Genomic DNA, 20,562 nt, shown 5'->3' with positions numbered 1-20,562 from the left:
CCAGTACCAGCCCAGTGGCACAATCTGGACCTCAGTGCTGAGAGCCACGTGGTGGGCCTTGTGGGGCTCTATGAGGGGGCCATGAGAGGCAGGATGGAGGATGCTGTGTCTCAGTCATTCATGTAGAATCCAGATCCTCTGCTCCACAGGAGACAAAGCTGGACCTCCTGTTTGTGTTCCACAGAACAGAGTGAGGGTGTCCAAGTCATTGCCTGCCTGTGCAGTTGCTAATGCAGGCATTTTGTCTATGACAAAATGTCAAACAATAATGTGATCATCAGCAAAAGAAAAGAAAACTTACTGACATACACTGACTTGTTTAACATATTAAAAGGGAGAAATTGCAATCTACTGAATAAATGTGTGACCTCCATTTTAAGTTATGTCCTTCATTGGCTATTAGTCACTGAACTGTGTGACGGGACAACAAATACAATAAATGATAGCCTTGATTCCTCTTAATCTGGTACGTCTTTTAAAATGCACATCCGCCCTTAAAATAGCTTGTCCTTCAGCCGGAGGAGGAGTTTGGTTTCATCCTTTTGTATCGTTCGTCATGACTGGCTTCGAAACTGAAGTGAAAGCTTCTTTTATTAATCACAAAGAGCTCAAGTCAAGGCTTTGCACTCCGTCGCTTGCATCCAATTTACAGCAGCGATAATTCATGCTATGCTAAACATTTCTTGTAAAATGTCACTTTGTGTTTGTAATTAATTTCTAAATTAATAAGCAAAATCTCTGAGTTATGGCGTCAAACCCTTTGAAACCTTGGCCGCTAAACAATGCATCAAGGTGCCACCTGGAATGATCGAGATGATAATAAGAATATGACTCTGGGAAGAGATGAACAGTTCTCAGACTTGGCAGGTTGTTTCATAGTAGAGTAATGCAACAAAGGTGGGCAAATTACAGATGATATATCTCCTTTCATTAAAAACGTTCCCTCTCATTTCAAAAAACTTTGAGAAAAGCGAATAAAACATGCTTTAAATCCCCTCCCCTTCATATTAATGCTGCCAGTCACTCTGTCTTCTTAATCTGACCACTGACCAGCGCGGCCTGGTCCATGGGCTTGCAAGCCGTGCATCCATGTAAGGAGCTGTGTGTTAGGTTACCTCCTATAAGGGGTATCATGTATCCCTCATCTAATGCAAGCAGACTAAAGAGTGGGGGATCAAAATGAGAGGAGGAGACAGAGTGTTTCTGTGCCCACAGAGCTCAGACATGAGGGCAGCTGCACCTGTCACGTACCGAACAAGTGCATACATCTTAAGCTGATAAATCAGATCTGTTCCACTAACTTAACTTCTGAGCTTTAGATATACAGTACCAGTCAAAAGTTTGGACACATTTTCTCATACACTTCAATGGGGAAGTGTGTTCAAACTTTTGACTGGTACAGTAGTGCTTTAGGTGGGAGATATGGGGGATGCTGATCAAATGATCTATTATAATGTAATCTTTTTTAAAGGGTTTCATTTAGGGTTTTTCCTTCGGTGCAAGTGGCCCATCTCCGCTCCTTCAGTGCCATTGATGGCAACATCCATAACCTGTCCTCTGATATTTCATTCCCATACGGGTGCCATGAACCTAAGATGTAATCGATACACAGACACACAGGCCTCCTGTGTTATTACAAGGGGGACAATGTCTGCTCAGCTTCCCGTGCCGTTACACAGTTCAGGCTTCCAATTAACCTGAGCGGATCCCCATGCCAATCACACAGAGCTTCTATCGACAAACCCGCATGAAAAGAATAATGTTGTTAGGATGATGTAGCTCACGGTAGGAGGGCTTCTTCTCCCCCCTCTCAGTGCTGACAGGGATGAGTGTTGTAGTCATTTATCACCTCCTCTCTGGTCACTGAGGGGGCCAAATGGGGCTACACACCTCTCACACCCTCCCCTTTGCCTCAGCAGACCACAATCAGAATAAGTCTGATTACAATAAGAAAGCCAAGAAATGGATCTGAATTTCACTGTGCAAGTAACAGTGAAATTCATAAGCCAATGTTGAATTGTCCTGAGCATTTCTTGAATTTACTCTGCAGATAGATTGAGCCAGTTTCAGACAAACCTGCATTAAAATAATAAATAATAAATAAAAGGAGTCATTAACTTCTGTTTGCTCTGAGTTTGTATGTTGGGTAACTGCAGGGATGTGCAGCAAATTAAGTAGGCCTATAGGAGAAGGAGTCTTTGGGATGGATGAGTCCTCAAACAGAATAAATTACATGATTTATAGAATCTTTTTCCCTTTTTGCATTCTGCATCCTTTGTTCGTGTTTTCCTCTTTCACATATATTTTCACTCAGCTGTTTCTAATATGTACTGAAACATATTTTGTATGATAAACACAATTTTCACAAATTATCCAGTTTGCCTCAGTGTCAGTGTCAAAGCAGTGTTTTCATGGTATGTTTGATGATGGAAATGTAAAAAATACAGGTATGATAACAATATAATCCAAAGGTTTACCTGTTTATTTTTCAGAAGTGACATTTTTATAAATCCCCTCTCAAAACAGATGTGCAGTAGCTGTTGGACTGGGACGAGGGATCAATCCATTTATTTTTCCCATGTCTACTGAGAGACAACATACAAATTGAGACTGTATCTAAGTTACAATAGCAGCCAAGTGTGGCCTGCTAGGATTTCAGGAGTGATTGAGAGTGTGTTTAGATGCTCAGGGCCAAACTCTAAAAGCATTGTTACATTGACAAGGCCGACGCAGAGAACGAATGCCTCTCTATGTTTACTCCCCCTTTCTTGGGCATTGCTGCCACTGGCGACTTTGATATTGATTATTGTGAAACAAAAATCAGCTCATGGAGCACGATCATTAAGACAAATGCAGTTATACTCAATGCCAAAGACCTGAAATTCTCTGAGACATTGGCTGCTTCTCAGAGTCAGACTTTAGAGGATACCATCCACTCTAGTCCTCTACTGAAGAAAGAATATGCACAGAACAATTGCTTAAAACATACTGTATAATATCTAATAATGTCAATGTTGGATTTTTGTAATCAACTAAAGCACTAAAAGATACAAAGGACTGAATCAGTGTTGCAGGAAGTAATCACTTAAGGTAAAGGATGTGAGTACAATTTGTACTGTGATATAAAAGTGGAAGTGCTGGATTGAAAATGTCCCTCAAGTTAAAGTTAATAATTATTTATAACTAACTTTATTTATTATTATTACATACCAACGGTTATATTATATTATATTATATTATATTATATTATATTATATTATATATAATATAACCAGTGGTTTAATCTATAACAATCCATCACATTTATTAAAGTCTGACATGTTTTGTATGAAGAACCATTATGTGATTCCAGTAAACAGCCAGATAGTGTTGCAGGGAGTTACTAGTTAGAGGTAATGGGATTATCTAATTAAATTACAGTTACTGAGAAACTGAAAAATACATTTCCTGATCGATATATAGGTGATTACAAAGGGGTTAAATCCGAACATATTATTTTTGGTAAGAAACTAATATGGAGAATTCATCCATTCTATTGTTTTGCATCTTTTGGCCTAGCAGGAATGCCTACTTTTGCTCTGTGGACAACTGGGTAAGTGTGAGATCTAACAGCACTCATTAACTTAACCTAAATCAGCACTGTATTTTCATTAAATATGAACTTGGAGTGGTCATTAGGTTGTTAAATTTCTTCAGGGCACTGACAGACTAAATTAATGGTACTGAAAAGTAATCAAAAAGTAATCAAATACAATAAGTTAAATTACTTTGAAATAACTAAAACAGCTACATTACTTGTTACATTTTTAACGGGGTAATCAGTAATCTGTAACCTATTCCATTCTAAAGGTAACCTTCCCAAAACTGCAGCCACATATGGATTGTTTTCATCTGCAAACATAAACCAAAGCGAAACAAAAAGTGTGATGCCGAGTCTAGTCCGAACTGGTTTGAAGTAAGGAGAACCTGAAGGGGACAGTGTTGAAGTACAGTGTATGTTCAGTATATCACCACACATTATTATACACTATAATATATCACAATTTTCACACACACTATATACACCTTACAAGATGTATGTGATGTACATTATTATGAACAATGATATTCCAAAACTTTACAGATAACCATGATCACTTTTTCTTGTTTAGCACAGACACAGCTCTGACTTGAGGATGTCATTGCAGATTTAATGTGGCCCCCACACCTTTAAAACTTTCCATTTGTTATGTTTGGTCATCCCATTAGTTGCCATTTATTATCATTAGCGTGATAGAAGCTTCTTCCTTGCAGAAGCAGGGGGGGTAAAAAAACTCTACATTTTCACATTAGACAGAACTCCACTGGTGCATCAGATTAATGTTCCTTTCACCAAAACAGAAAAGGTAGGTGGAACATCAACTTCAAGAGCAGCACCATAACCATTACATTATGCTGTCTGTTTATTTGCTTATTTCCTTGTGGGTTGGCTAATTCCTACCGTTTTTCTGACTATGTTTAGAAATAAAGCTCTTCTTTGGTCTATGTGCATTTTAACAACCTGTATTTGATGCTTTAGTTCTTTGGTAATAGCTTCAGTATCAGTTAGGCTATATTTAACCACAGGTTAAATTAAGGAGCTAACATCAGATTAGAGCAATTTCATGCCTCAGATTTCAGCAAAAGTCATCATTTTGCTTTTGATAAATGATTATTTATTGAGGGATTTTTGGTTTGTTCAAGAATTATGTAGTGTTTTATTATTTTTATTATTTTTTATTACAGAAGGAAAGCTTTAATTTGACTATGAAACAAAACATGTCAGGTGGACTCAGGAAAGTAAAAATAGCAATACAGAAGCACTAAAGAGATACAGAAGGAAAAAGACAATTTTATGACAGTCATAATAAGTTTTGAAAAAGATTTTGAAACCATGAAGACTAAAGTGTATCCATCTTGCTGGAGAGGGCAGGTCTGGATGTGTCTGCCTCAGGTTCATGTCCCTGTCCTGCCTACTGTGAGTGATAAGTAACAAGACCCCGCCCCTCCTAAAAGCAAGCAGGACAGGTGTGTCGCTGATTCACTCTGTACTACACCGTACGTGATTAATGGTTTTCTTAATGTATTCATGGCAGTAATAGAAGTCCCTCACTGCTAACCTTGCATAAAAATGCAAATGAATAGAGACAAACTGCAGAAAAAAACACAATGGGCAGGGCTAAGCCTGGGAGCCTTGGGAAGTGGGTGTGCATATTTCTTTATTTCAGGGAGAACAACTTAAAATTGTAGATTAGCCCCCTCGTTGTGCTGGAATAATTAAAGATCATGAGCCTTCATAAGAATAATCTGGGTTTTGAGAAGAAGGCCAACAGGAATCCAAGGCGCAAACAACTGACCCAAAGTTTTTCTAATTTAACCATTATCTCACTGTGCAACCCTTTATTTCAACCCTCATTTATAAACAGTAAATAAAGAATGGATTACTGGTTTACAACACTCTGAATGTAGTTGTAAGGAGATATAATGGTATTTTAAAAAATATTAATTAATGCATTTATATATAGTTATAATAATAAATAATCAGATGAAGCATCTGTGACAGATAGTGGATGAATGACAATAATAATACAACATAATAACACAGCTGCAATAATCATATTTACTGTACTTATTGATAGAATATATAGATAATTATGAATATAAGAATGAGTCTTCAAGTTCAACACATCGTCATGAGCTTTGAAGACATTTATAGAACAGCTTTAAATCCACCTGTAAATAGTTAACGAATGCTTCATAACACAGTGGTTTTGTGGAGGCTTACAATTATTTATGATTGTATATGATTACAACTGATTCACAGGAGTTCATTATTTATTTATTATTTATATTAATAAACACTTAAGCTACATTATTGTGTTATGAATGCTAAATGCAAAGTGCTAAATGCTGAACATAAACCCATACAACCACATCACAACCACAGACTACAGCTGGTGGCCACACTGGAGCACTCACATCCAATAATAAATATTTCAGAAGTTTACTTGAGTGAGTACATCATGATTGCTGAGGCAGTCTGTTCATCAGTAATTTTTTTCCCCTCTTTTATCATCATGAATAATGTTGATTAATTAGCAAGACAAAATCACTGAGGATAATCCATGTAGAATATATCACTGTCAGGAGAACTGTTGAATATTGCATTTACACCAGGAGCATTTTAATTACAGAAGTCTTAACATATTAATTAGGACTGAGGAGGAACATAACAGTCGGAAGTAAAGTAACTTTTGGATCTTGAAAAGATTTTCAAGTTTCAACTATATATTTGTGACCCATTATTAAAGATTTAAAGTATTTCAGCAATAGGAATGAATGGGTTTGGGGCTGAGTGCAACAGGCAGGGTAGGGATATTTGAAAGTAATGATAGGCCATATGATGCATTGATGGTTTTGGTTTTTCACAGAGAACCTGGACAGTAACAGAAATAAAGAGTAATGGCATTTGTATTCTGTATTTTGAGTTTGCCATTTTGTAATAAACCTAATCTGGTGACACCGTCATGGTTAATTATTTTATTTACTGTTATTTTCATGAAGCCCCATTAACAAAAGATAATTTTGGTTGTTCTGACCATTCTCTTAGTTCTAGGTTGAATAGGTGACATTATTTGAACCAGATGTTACTTGCAGCGGGCTTTGTACTAGAATGAAAAAAAATGGTTTCACCTAAAGTGTTTCAGTCTTCAGTCACAATGTTTAAAGGCTAAAACAGAGGGACTGCTTTGTAATGGGTCTGAGTTTAGCAATCCTTGCAGGCTCCAAAAAGCATGTCTTACTGCTTTATGAAGCCATGACACACTCATATCATCCTTTATGAAGCCAGAAACCAGCCCAGTAACACACAGGCCCATCAAAGCCAATCCCATCAGGGGGATGTGGGGCAGAGATGAAATTGGTCTCTTTAACTCCCTGTACCGTAACATGCTAATGCAGGACAATGACTCGCTCATTGCCTGCTATTATGGAACATACTGGGGGCCCAACATGAGGGCTGTGACAGAAATGGTTGCATGATACATGAAAATGCAGAGTGAGAGAATTCAACTTTTACAGTCAGGTGTGGTGTTGTTGAGCAACATCTTTGAAGTTGGGAATGAAGATTGATGTCTTGCATTGCTGTTATTAATATATTGATGGTCCTGTCAAAAACATTGCAAATAACATTTTTTTACTCGATATTGATGCATTAGCTCAGGTAATTGATGAAAATCCTGTAAAACTCCTTAATTTTTTCCCCTTACACGCTATTTGTCTACCATCTGCTCCACTTAGAGGTCCCCTGGGGATGGTTGTGATAGGTTGAAATCACCGCTGATGAGAGTCCTGAGTGCTCACAACTTGCAGTTGAGTTTAGACTCTTGAGCATCGTAATATAAACATCACATCTAATACAAACATAAAGGAAACTCTGCTAAAGGAGAGAGACATTGCAATACATTTTATTGAAACACGTGGCACATAAATATTTTCAAACATGTAAATGATCTGTTGAATTCATCGTTCTGTGTACCTTCAACATTGTTCAGTCCTCCAAACTTAGCTTTAGCTAGCATCCCCTGCTAGCATTAGATGGACTTGAGAGGTGGCTAACTTTCTGAAAGTATAATTAATAAAGGAATCACAAATAAGGAAATAGTCATATCTTCTATCATATCTTTAACACAAGACTTTACTTAGTGCAGGAGTTACAAGCGGGGAAACAAGACTTTGTATGGTTCTGATAAGAAGTAAAAATATTACTGATATTTCTGTACGGTCAAGAAAGTAGGACAGGCAAAGTTTTGAGGTCAAACTCCAAAATAGAATAACAGAGTTAAAAAAATTTTTGACTGTAAAATCGGAAAAATGTAAAAACTACATGTATTGGCATTGCTGTAGATTAGGCTCTGAGCAGAGGGATAGCAAAATAGGTCTACTTTGTTGTCAAAGTGAGATACAGATGAAATGTTAATACGCAGCTGACGTGTTTTTTGCTAATCAAAGTAATGCAAAACAAATGGAAATCCAAAGAGAGCTGTGTTGTCCTGGGGTAAAATTTTGTTTTGTTTTATGGTTATGTCTGGAGTTAACTGATAAACATCCATGATGTCTAAATAAAACAATGACAGTGTCAGAGTTAAACTAACTCTACAGAGACAATTTTCTGAGTAGATGCTCCTAAAACTATAAAATATGCATAGAAAATATGTATGCTGATGAGATGAGAGAAGCTGCAAAATTGGTGTGTGTCGGGGGTGGGGGAGATGGGGGGTTAATCTCTCTGTAATCATGACGGGTGTGATGTGAAATGAACTGTAGCCACTCTCCTTGACCAGTTCGCAGTGGTCAGCGGTCCACGTCCAGGAGACTAGATTGGATTTATTGCTACTGGGCCAAAGGTAACAAATACATGCAATATAAAGGCGGAGATGGATGCCATTATCACTGGATGGATTTTGTGCCCATCATGAGGGGCAATCACATGGAATAGATTGATACTGCAAGCAATACCTTTTTATTAGGCTTATATATCTTAACTGGACAATTCACTTACAAGAAGGCAAAACAGGAAGTGGTTGAACCAAGCAACTCTGCAGCCAGAGGCAGACAACTTTAATCATATTTCCTCTGCTGTTCATTTATGACTTTCTTCATTGCGTTCATCATTTACCTTTTTAAATGCGAGTACCAAAGAATCAGACAGGTCAAACTCTGACTATTGTGATTACTCAAAAACCATTATTGCCCAGAGGTTTCAGTTGGCTGAGGTGGAAATATCTTCATCTCATCCGCAGGGTCGGCCGAAGGTTCCCGGGAGTCCTCGGAGAGATGAGATGAGGTTATGAGAGGTCATGTAGAACAGCTCAGTGTGACAGCAAATCAGAGGCCACCCCTCCGGATGGAGTCACGTGAAACAAAAGGAAACAAGGAGATGAAACACAAACACAAACCTCTGTGGGCAAACTCCACCACCTCAGAGCTTTCTGCAGCACCGACGACTTCTGGCCTCATTCCATCGTCATAAACAGAGAAAGAATTTGCCAAAATTGATCTTTATTAAACAATATAGTGTGATACTTACTTGTTCTTTATTTTTCATTTTTGTGGTTACACAGGCTCTCCTTGTTGTGATCTACTATTAGGGAAATAAGGAAAACCTACATGTATATTTTTAAAGTGTTTGGTAATAGATTTTTAATGTTCATTTGTCTATGCCCCGAAGGCTTGGATCTTTGACATTTGAAATAATTGTTGTTCGAAGGATCATCACCAGAGGAGGGTTGTGAATAGTGCAGGGACGATTTGAGTAAATGACTGTGTCAGCCTGTTTATTTGTAACATGATTGCCTCAGGCGCTGCCACAGGACAGCTATTAGAGGGTTTGGCCATAAAGAGATAGAAAGAAAAGCCCAGCGATCACCCAAAAGTTAGCACTTAATGTGACAACTTATCAGACAACAGCTCCCCACAGAGAATGTGGAAATGACAGAAAGGGTGGGGGGGTATATTGCCCACAGACAGAATAATATAATATGAGGATGAAGAAGAAACTGTATTATAATTACAACTATCAGAAGTGGCTGCAGTGTCAAAGATCACATGTCTATTCAGAGTCTTAAGCATTGCCCCATATGTTTTAGCATATTGCACAAAGCTGCCCAATCCATGTTAGCCTGAGGGGAGGCAGGGCACTGAGGACGTCCAGCCCTGCATTTAATTAGATGACTCTAATACCTCTCGCCTGTGGCAAGGCCTGAAGTGTAAGTGGGTTTTTACTGCCGTCTGTAAGAGCTGCTAAATAAACACCGTAGGTCCCAGAGGGCCTGAGATCATGAGAGGACGCATGTCATTCCCAAGATATAACAACAACATGTAAACAGAAAGGAGGTGGCTGACAAGAATGTGTGTTTTAAAGACAAATAATGTTACACTGGTGACACTGTTACTGTCAAATTACAGGTCACTTTGCATGTAGTTATGTACATAATTATCATGGGATGTCTAACCTGAGGTAATGTGATTTATTTTAAACTTGAAAATACCAGTGTTTCTTACTGAGAAACTGTAGGTGGATGCTCATTCTCTGCAGTCAAATGATATTTAATCTTTCATACTGACGTGATGTACTAAAATTAAATTTTGAGCTTGTTCTTCTTCTTCAATAAACATGACGTTCAGTTTTGTAAATGTAAAACCACTGAAAGTTACTGTCAAAAGACAGTCATGTTCAAAATAGTGTCCCCAGAAAGCTCCCAGCATCGCACGTCTCCCCAACAACTCTGGTCCTGGCTGAGGAATGCTTGTAATCTCTCCTGGCAGGGATGGATCCTGTGGCTCAGGCCGACTGTGGGGTGGACACTCCTATTGTTGCCTAAAACCTCAAAGGAGAGAAGGAAGATAGGAGAGCAGGCAGGAGGCGGAAATAATGGTGGGGGAAACTGTGAGGAAAGGGGCTCTGGAAGCAGTTAAATATAGCGCAGGGATGGATGGATTATCGGTGTGGAGTTGATGGAGAGGAGTAGGTAGCGTCTTCCTTTCGTCCTCCTCATGAAACTCACCTATTCGCCGTTATCCTGCGAAAACTATTGTTGCTTTGGTATCTGTCAACTTCAGTAATATTTCCTGTTTGTTCTTTTTATTTCACAAGCGGAAGAGTTGATTTTTGTTTTTAATATTTAGTTGTTAGAAAAAACATTAATAATTAGAAATGAAGAGGATGTGCATGGTCTTTTTGTCATTCCCCTGTGGTGGATGATGAAATGGATAGGAAGAGATTCAGCACATAGATAGAGTGTGTGTTTGTGTGTGTTTGGAGAGGGCTGAGGGGGTGGGACCAAGGTTTTTGGAGATTATGCTAAATCAGGGCCAGTTACAGGAGGGGGTGGAGCAGAAGGCCAGACAAAGACTGAAGAGGATGCTGCCACTGGCATTTAAATGGGCAAGAGGGTGAGGACCTGAGAAAAAAGTCGAGAAAAAAAGAAAAAAAAAACAAGAGAGAGAAAAAGCATAGAGTTTCTCTGCCATGACAGACACTTTTTTTTCTGGCTCTTCAAACAGATGCTGAGGCAGATGGTGGTGAATTAACAGAAGATGGGAGAAGAAGAAATGAGAAAGCCTAAAACGGGCCCATGGAGGGCAGACATTAAAATATTGTGTGTGTTTGTGTGTGTGTACAGACATTAGTGTATGTGTGTGTGAGAGAGCGAGAAGAGAGAGAGAGAGAGAGAGAGAGAGAGAGAGAGAGAGAGAGAGAGACGGAGAGTGTGTGTCTGAGTGCACAGGTCCAGGGGAGAGGCTGTTAAGCAGTATCTCAGCTGGGAGGACTAAAGAGGATGGGTGGAGGATTCCCAGTCAGAGATACAGCTCACGATAATAATCACAGGCGTGAAATTACAATGCTGATATTTGTTGCACCCCAGGGTGTGGTGTGGTGGGGCTACCGGAGCTCGGAGGGCCCACATATCACCAGAGGCCTGTGCTGGCTGACGGTCATCAATGATCAGAAGAGCGGCCCCTCGCCCACACCACTGCCCAGTGTAGATCCAAATCATCCAGCAGAGTCACTGTGTACAAGAGCTTCACCAAAAACTGCTTAACTTTAGTACGATTAAGATCAAGCCTTCTAATTAATTAATCTCCTTTCTATATAATCAATGTTTTTTTAAATTTTAATTTACAGGAGAAGTTTAGCTTGAATTACATATAATATTACCTTTGAAATTGAAATTTACATTTCCACAATAAAAGCTCCTTTAAAAAAATGTATGCAATAAAATCTTTAAAAAGATTAAAAAGCATCATGTTCCAAGCTCAGACTGGCTCTTTATCAGGTACAGAGAACAATATTTGATTCTTTCAAAAGTGAGTTTGGTTTGGAGGCGATCCTGATCCTCTGGATGTAGCTACACCCATGGGTGGCACTGCACACACCTGAATCTGTTTGATTTCTCTATACTTCTTCTTAGAAGTAGCATTTAAGTGTTGCGAGTTATTGGGAGGCAGAAATATCTGTTATAGTAACACTTGGACAAGAAATATGTTCTTGTTTTGCTCACTGATTTATTTGTAAGAGACCACTTACAACAAGTTTTATTATTATGTAATTTTGATCTACCAGGATAAGTTGAATATTTTATGTGAGTCACCCTGATATATTTAGCAGCATTAAAAGCTGAACAAAATGCACAATACATTTATTGAAAGTCAATTTTCCCATCTGCAATGTGACAAAAGACAGAAAACATATTAAATCTGTCTTTAAAATCCTCATCAGAATAGGAGGATAGAGAGAACAACACTGTAGTCCTATTTTGGTTGTCATCCATTTAAAACTTTATTCAGCGAGCTGTGCAAAAAGTCAAAGTTGACCAAACTGACCAAGTTGAGCTTCCTTATTGTAGTTTCTAACAGAGGTTACCATGGAGACATTTGCAACATAGTGTATTTTGATGACCTAACTGCTGATAATTACTGAGTTCTGAGTAGCAAGCAGCACTTTCCTGCCTGTCCATCGTGTTTAACAGGGAAATCTGAAGCAGAGAGGTGGCTGGGCCTACTTCAGCATCAGTCTCCTCTTGGCTAGGAGTCAGACTGTGACAAGATATGACACCACATTTTCTTCCATCCACTCAGTGAAGGGGGGAAAAAAAGAAGCTCATTTTCATGTCCATCATCCCCTGCTCTTGCCACTACCTCTGAGAAGGCCCCCTCCACCTCCCCTATTTCTGGGGTGAAAGTGAAAAGCAGATGTGTTGTCAGGGCAAAACTGATAATGGCAGTGGGACACAGACTGATCCCAATTGCCCTGCTTTTAGCCCCTGCCACCCCCGTGCTTGGCGGCCCTAAAGGGTCCACTGACAGATGGGATGGGGCATTGTGGGCGAGAGTGCTGACTTGGCATAAAAAGCCCACCACATAGGCCTTTTTCTTGGCATCAGAGGCAAAATAGTTTACTATTGGGATTGTTACGGTCTGCGCTCTGCCTTGCATTCATCATGTGCACACTGTAGGTGCTTTTGACTTACAAACTACATCAAAAACACATCTTTGAGAAAAGAGATAATAGTTTTCTTAAAAGTTAAAATTATTATTTGAAGAGTGAAGTTGGCAAACAGCCCACTGGTGATTCAAGTGGACAAAATTTCCTTGCTCATTAAATTATGTTGATAAGTCATGGTCTTTGAAATGACTCCCTTTAGTAAACCTCTTTCTTGAATGTGCTTTCTCCCTACAGGTTCTTATCAGCTTTGGGGTGCATTCAAAACTACATTCCAAAGTTTGGGACCAAAGCCAGTTGAGCACAGTACCTCTACTCTACCTCACTGTGTTTATTTTCCTCCATTTGTAAAGCAGCCGAGTGGCTACAATGCACAGTGGTTATCACTTCACAGGCCCATTTCATTCAGATAATCTTCACCTCTCAGCAGAGGGAGAGATAACCCATGGGATCTATCACCAGAAAGAGCGAAAAGTGAAGGTCATTATAATGTCATCACAAGTTATCCCACTGACCCCAACGTCCCAGAGATTGAATGTTGTCCTCAGGAGAGTAGAAGTAGGACATGAAAGAAAGAGAGGGGGGACAGTTATATAGAGAGAAAGAGACATGTTGACAGACAGGAAGTGAGAGGAGGAAAAAAAACTGGAAATAATAGCGTATTACAATAACATATTTATGCAGAACTATGTTGCATTGGAACAGGTAATGTATAAGCTGCCTGTTAGATTTATACCTGAGAGAATAGGCTGGTAAAGATGCACTTTATCTTCAGACATGAAAACAGTCCTTCAGCTCTGGCACAATCCCAGCAGGGCCTGGTGGGAAATTGCAGTTTTTACATTTCTGTATCATTTTCCCACAAGGAATATGGATAACAAATGAAATATTCAGCCCCGTTGTCTGATTTATTCCTTTTATTATCCACAAATATCAGCCCAGCAGTCAAAGGAAGCCTCGCCTCATTCAGGGGGCTCTTCCCACTTGGGGCCTGACAGCCTATCAAGTCTCCTTGCATAAACAGGTCAGGATTGTGTGAGAGCTCCAATATGTTATACTTTAAGGTTTTTGCCATGCAGAATCACTAGACAGAAAACGAAAATTACTGAGTAAAAATTCCCAGAGGTATCATACTGGGTCCCTGAGCAAAACAAAAATACACAAACATCAAATCAAATCAAACAACATTAAATCCACATAATAGCAAGAGACAGTTAAATAATGGGATGTTGTTCCTTATCTCTGATATGTTCCTTTCAGCATGGGATTTCTAGTGTGTGATCCCGCTGCAGTAAAAGCCCCAGTGTTGTTGTGATGTTTGCAAAGTAGGAGAGACAGATGCCCAGTTACGGCAGCAACGTAACACAATGAGCCTCATCAGATATTAGTAATTGACCATTAATGAACTCTCTTTGATAGCCCACTGAGGAATACACACAAGGGCCCTGGGGACTGCAGGGCAGCAGGGGGAAAGGGCCTCATGGCATTAACATACTCCCAAGGCTACAAGAGGCTTTTAAATGGCCAATCAATAAAGAGCATTAGTTCATCATGCCCTCTGAGGGACCCTGGAGGTGTCTGTTGTGTCTTGAGAGGCAGCACAAAAAGGGTAAAGTCTGCAGTCAAGAGCCCCATTCATTGTGAATGATGAATGTGAGAAACCAAACATGGGTAAATTCTGTTGTTTGGGTAGTAAAGTCTTATTATGGCCGCTGTATTTCATGGCCAGAAAAATAAATAAGCAAATACATTTAAAAAAAAAGTTTTATATATATATATATATATATATATATATATACACATTTTCACCAGTGCTGCACTTCCCAAAAGCCCTTGGTACTTTTTGAAGGCAAGACAACATCAACATTTTAACCAGTACTGTAAAACCAGGACAAGGGCATCACAAATATCATGTGACATTTACTGTACATATCCCATTAGGGAGCTATGAATAAAGCTAGAAGTGCTCTGCACCCAGCAGTTTTATTCTTAATTTTCTCATTTGTGTTATATGGCACAATGAAATGGATATCATCACATAGGATAGCACTATCATACAAATACCATGCTGTGTCCTTGAAGGCAGCATAATAAATGGTTCATCACTGGCAACCAAATGGCAAGACAAATTTATGGCTACTGATCTCTCTCATCATCAGAGCAAAGTACTCTGTAAAATTTCATTGTAACTTCCAGGGAAATAAATAAATTTGCCCCCTGACCTTGAGGAAAACTCCCCTCCCACCCATCCACCTGAGATGATGGACCCTTCTGCCTCTATCACTCCCTGCTCCCTCTTTCAATCACCTCCATACATCTTACCTTCTTCGGCACTGTGTCCATACATAGATAGTAAGCTAAAGATAGGTGTCTCACCTTCACTTGCAATATAAACCCGTCCCCCCCGAGATTTGCATAGCTCTTCTCTCTGTCTCCTCTGCCTCTGCTGAGACCACAGCCCCCCTGAGGAGCAGCCGTAGACAGAAATGGGAGTAAGAAAAGAGAAAAAAGCAGATCTGGAGAGAGGGAAAGAGTGAAGAAAGAGAGCGGAGTCTAAGTGTGAGCAGTGGAGGCGTGAAAGGGTGAGAAATGACAGGAGAGGAATATGCATAAAGGCTCAGTTTAAATCAAGATAAAAGACAGAAATAGAAAATAATAGAGGGAACAAACCCCTGGACGCTGGCTCTCTTTAATGGAAACACATGGCTGAGGGCTGAGGTGTTGTCAGCAGTCTGCCTGCACACACTGACATTCCTGCCTGATAATCTGGCCTGCCATAAAATTAGAATAGCAAATACCCCACTGACAGAGATGCATGTCCTCCCTCTCTTGTGCCACCATAAAAAAAAAAAAAAAAAATCCTACCGGTGTCTCCGAACACCACAAACTTCAATTTAAATTTACAGCGCTGCAAAAGGAGAAGTGATATGCATTCAAAAATTTTAATAACCTATTAAGTTATGACTTCAATTTCATTTTATGAATATTTTCCTTGGGGAGCGCTGCCATCACCAGAGAAAGACAGAAATTTAAAAAAGATAAATAGTGTCATTAATCTATAACATTTCTCTCCCATTATTCTTGAAAATGAGAAGTTATTTTTGCTCAGATCGTCATATAATTAGCTCCTTATACTTGACTCACAAGCCAGAAAATGACCATGTTCGAAAAAATGTGAAGTCTGTCATTTGGCTGAGAATAAAATCATCATTTGTCTTAATATATTGTCTATCTGACAAGCAGTATTTGAAGTTGATTAGGTTTCAGTAGCTTTATTAATAACAACTGCTGGATCAGAGGGAGGTGAGTCCTCCATGTCTAAGGCAGTAAGTCTGCTTTGTTTTGAAAGATCACTGTACTATAAATTCTCACATGTCGTTTATAACCCAACATTGTGTTTTACTGGTTTAAAGCCGCAAAACTATTAAACAACTCATCACAACTCCACTTTGTAGAGGGTGAATGTGGGAGTGCAGCAGGGTATAATAGCTTTAATCTGTCTGTTGTTTGTCTCATGGGCATTAAACACCATCTTGATATGACTGAGACTACAGTGCACACAGGAGGGGGTCCTCATAATATTTAATAGGTCATCAAAGGGAATGGGGGGTAGACTGCTGACATTTGCCTGGATAGTTAGGAGAAACCCCAGGAGTTGTCATATGACTCATTACCAGAGCACAGTCGACTTGGTTGCATCATCGTTCAAAGAGACTGTGTGGCAGAAAAATCATAATCCAACAGATATAACTATTCAAGTCACAATGGCCCCATTAAGTAGCATGAGATTTTGATTCTTGTTTCCACCCCGAAAATAGAGACTAATCAGTTAATAAAACTCTATTACTGCCACCGTGAATGAGATAGTGGCTGCCATTAGTGTGAAAAACCCTGTGAGTACGGCGGCCTGAGAGCATAACAGAGTGCAGCTGGAGGAGTGCTTCCCAGAGATAGATATAGATAGATTGTATTTTGGCTCTCTCACTCTTAGTGCAAAACTCCCTGAAGCATCTAACCACCTGCCTCACCACCTCCTCGCCCACTACCTCTGGTCAAAGATTAAAAGCTGCAGCGCTCCAACCCAAAGGAGATGAAGGGACATCATTTGGAGCTGCAAGATTTTCCATAACAGAAAAAAATGAAATATGGCAACTGGGCCAGCTGCTGACCTCCTCCGGCCTGCTGGACAGCAGGTGTCAGAGGAGGACAGTGGGAGGAAAAGTTACTGTGAACTCCAGTGTCTGCTTTGCTCAAACAGTCCATAGATATATTTAAACAGCCGTTGGAAATTTCCCATGAATAAAGAAAATAAACATCTGTGCAGTAATAGGAAAAATTGTTCTATAGGTGACATAAAGTTTGATATAACTGATTATGTTTGTGCAGCCCTGGCTCACTGGCATTATTATATATACCAGTACCAGTAAAGGTAATGTCTTTTAAGAATGTAACTATAATGTTACCACGACAAATGTGAAGTCACCTGTTAAGTTAGGAGGATGTATCATGAACTGAACAGCACTACAGAGCTGCTGTAGTCTAGGATCAGAGTTACGTTCAAATTAACAATGTGTAAAATCCATTACAAAACCACAGCACGATTAAGATCCTGCTAGTTCCTTGGCTGGTTCTAAAATATCTGAGTCACGGTCATATTGTATTAAGATTTTAGTTTAGTTCATGTTGCCTAAAGTGAGTCCACACTGTCCACAATTTTTTGACAAATAAAGGCAAAAATAATTTTTGTATTTATTTCTCCAAAGGATCAGCCCCCACTGTTAAAGTTAACACGGTGTACTTTACTATTTTAACAATATAAAACTATGAATGAAAACAAATCTGCCAAATCAGCCTCAGACAAGTTTTAAGGTTTGATCATGGTTCAGCATCAACTGACAAAGTGAAGCCTGCAGCACCATAAATCCACACACACTAATTTGGAAATTGACATCATAAATAACAACTATATTTAGTATGTTTAGAGGTGGAAACCCAGAATTTGCTTTGGAAACTGTCAGGATATGAGGCTACAAATGACAATGTAAAAATTTTAGATTTCACAGATTTAGCAGGCTTTAATTGGTGGACAAAGTGCAAAGAAAAAAATGGTTTAACATTGATTTGACACACTTCATATCAGATTTACACTGGGTCAAAGTGCATTATATTGAAAATTGAGCTGTTTTGAATCCATTGATGCCAAGCATTTGATATAACTCCTCATACTTTTTGCGATGCAGCCATTTCTGTGTCATGCTGCATTTAGTCATTATTCACATGAACAGACATTTTATTCATATTGAAAATCCCATCAGAATACTATATAAAATGTTGCCAAGGTCAGCACAATGTAAATACTGGACCAACAAAAAGCGAGAGATGATAATTTTTCTTTTTGAATCTATGCAAACCAGAAAATGTATATATCAAAAATTATGAAGATCTGAAATTCCTAACTTAAAAAGGATGTAGCCTCATATAAATTTCAATAGATTTGTGCTTATCTCAGCTGTAGAGGAAATTATAAAATTCCACTGTGGGCATTAAAGGGTTAAAAGCCTCCACACTTCAACTCAGAAAGTTTTTTTTTCTTTGTAAAGAAGCAAACAAAACATGAACATCTCAAAAGAGAATTTAGCTGTCACATGCAAGACCCCTCAAACTTAGGACAACCCCCATAGCCCTGCACAAATCAACAGTACAGCACTTACATGCCCCTCACACATTGATTCCCCTCCCGAGGGCCCAAACCAATTTCTCTTGTTTTCAGACACTCTCCCTGCCTGGACCTGCAGTGGCCATCAAAGACATTCATCCATCCGCCCAGGATGACTATGACTGATCTAGCCACCAAACGATCAATTTGTATCCCTTTCTCTTTCTTCTTCTTCTTCTTTCTTCTCTCTCTCTCTCTCTCTCTTTGTCCCCTCCATTTCATTCTCTTGCTGTTTTGTTGATGTGCAGAATATGATGAAAAAGTGAGAGTGCAGATCACAGTGGCATGTGAGAGTAACAATCACCGTCTGACCTTGGAAAACAGTTAATTCCTCTGTTCATCTATCTGTATTTTTGACACATGTAACTTTTCATTCCAGCGAAAGCCCACAGATCATTCATGCAAACATAAAATAATAATTCTTTACTTGCAGGATTTGATTCTGCGGGCCATTTGATCTCTGACATGCTGAGCCATCAATACATAGGATCTATAGACAAAATAATACCCTCATGACTAGGCTGTAAGTTAATTCAGAGCAGCTTCAGTATGCCTGATTTGTTCAGTAGTATATGTCTCTCCTTCATTCATTAAGCTGTAATTGGACGTAATTCTCAGGAATGCAGCTTCCTGTGATTCCTCCAAGGCACGCAAGGTGATGATGACAGTGTTCGAAAGAGCTGTTAATCCATCTTGTAATTGCACCGAGCAGACGGCAGGGTTGGTCGTGTCTGTGGAAAGGCTGGAGAGAAACATTTGTCACCAGGCGTGAACAATAGGTATTATGTATTTGAGTGCATCTGCATGTGCGATGGAGGCTTTTGTACGTGTCTGCGACAGTGTGGCGCTGTGCCTGTGAGTGGGTCTTTGTGTTAAGCGAAAGCGAACTGTGTGATTGTGTACATGTGATGCCGGTCTGCGCATTAGTATATGCCAATGCGTGTATGTTGATGCTAATGTTGTTTGTGTGCGTATGGCGGGGTGTATGTATGTGTGTGTGTGTGTGTGTGTGTCTGTCTGGTGGGGGTCCATTTTCCTTGCTATTCACAGACAATTTGTAAGGCCGGCTGTTAAAGCCAGGCCGAAGCCTGTGGAACAGCTGGAGCCCCTCCATGATTGATAAACGTGGCGGCGAGAACTTCATCTTTCCCTGAATGAAGACAAAGGCCCCACAATGCTCAGCCAGTGTGTTACGCCTGCCTGTCGTTAAGTGTGGACTGCGGACCTGCCCCGGTCCTCAGCTGGGGGAGTCGAGGTGCCAAGAGGGAGGTCAGGACCCACACTAATTACCATTTTATGACAAAACGGTTCTTTTGTCGTCATTATATAATTGATTTACCTTTCAGAGGGACATCATTACAAAGTTGTTTTGGATGGGTGTGATTTTAAAGAGGCAAAAAGGGAAGGGTTTCAGTTGCATGTGTTCTCTGTGACAGAAAGGTGGGTGCAAGCATATATGTCCACAAATATAAACACAATATTTAGAGAGCTCCAAATGAAGAGAAATAATATACAGATGTTTGAAGGATGGATATCATTAACAAAGGTCATATTGTTATCCAAAATGATTTGTCACACTTTATCAGATATTAAAAACAGACATAAAACATATAATAATAGTCAATAAAATCATAGTGGCAGAAACAGGAGAAATCACTGATCCCATGAGTGGACATGTGCTTTGACCAGCTATGTGCATGCACCATGAAAATGACAGTCAAATCAGTATCAATTGCACTTGATTAAAAACATATCACCATGCTGTATTGATCCTGGCAGATATTTCCAGGAGACAGATTTTAACAGAGACATGTTCAGAGGTCTG

At 39.5% G+C, this 20,562-nt stretch overlaps 1 long non-coding RNA gene across 1 annotated transcript in view; it reads left to right on the top strand.

The window, feature by feature from the left end:
- The window catches only part of LOC139622854 (uncharacterized), a 73,255-nt gene extending 58,406 nt beyond the window's left edge, over positions 1–14,849 (top strand). Inside the window, exon 3 of the long non-coding RNA XR_011691383.1 lies at positions 8,820–14,849. This is a non-coding gene — a long non-coding RNA (uncharacterized lncRNA). The remainder of the gene's footprint in view (positions 1–8,819) is intronic.
- The last annotated feature ends 5,713 nt before the right edge of the window (positions 14,850–20,562 follow it).

This window comes from Trachinotus anak, unplaced genomic scaffold, assembly GCF_046630095.1.
Source record: "Trachinotus anak isolate AG129_WGS33_773 ecotype Australia unplaced genomic scaffold, CSIRO_AGI_Tana_v1 ptg000007l, whole genome shotgun sequence".
Taxonomy (NCBI): domain Eukaryota; kingdom Metazoa; phylum Chordata; class Actinopteri; order Carangiformes; family Carangidae; genus Trachinotus; species Trachinotus anak.
The sequence above is the reverse complement of the archived record's forward strand: the minus strand, read 5'-3'. Positions and strand labels throughout refer to the sequence as shown.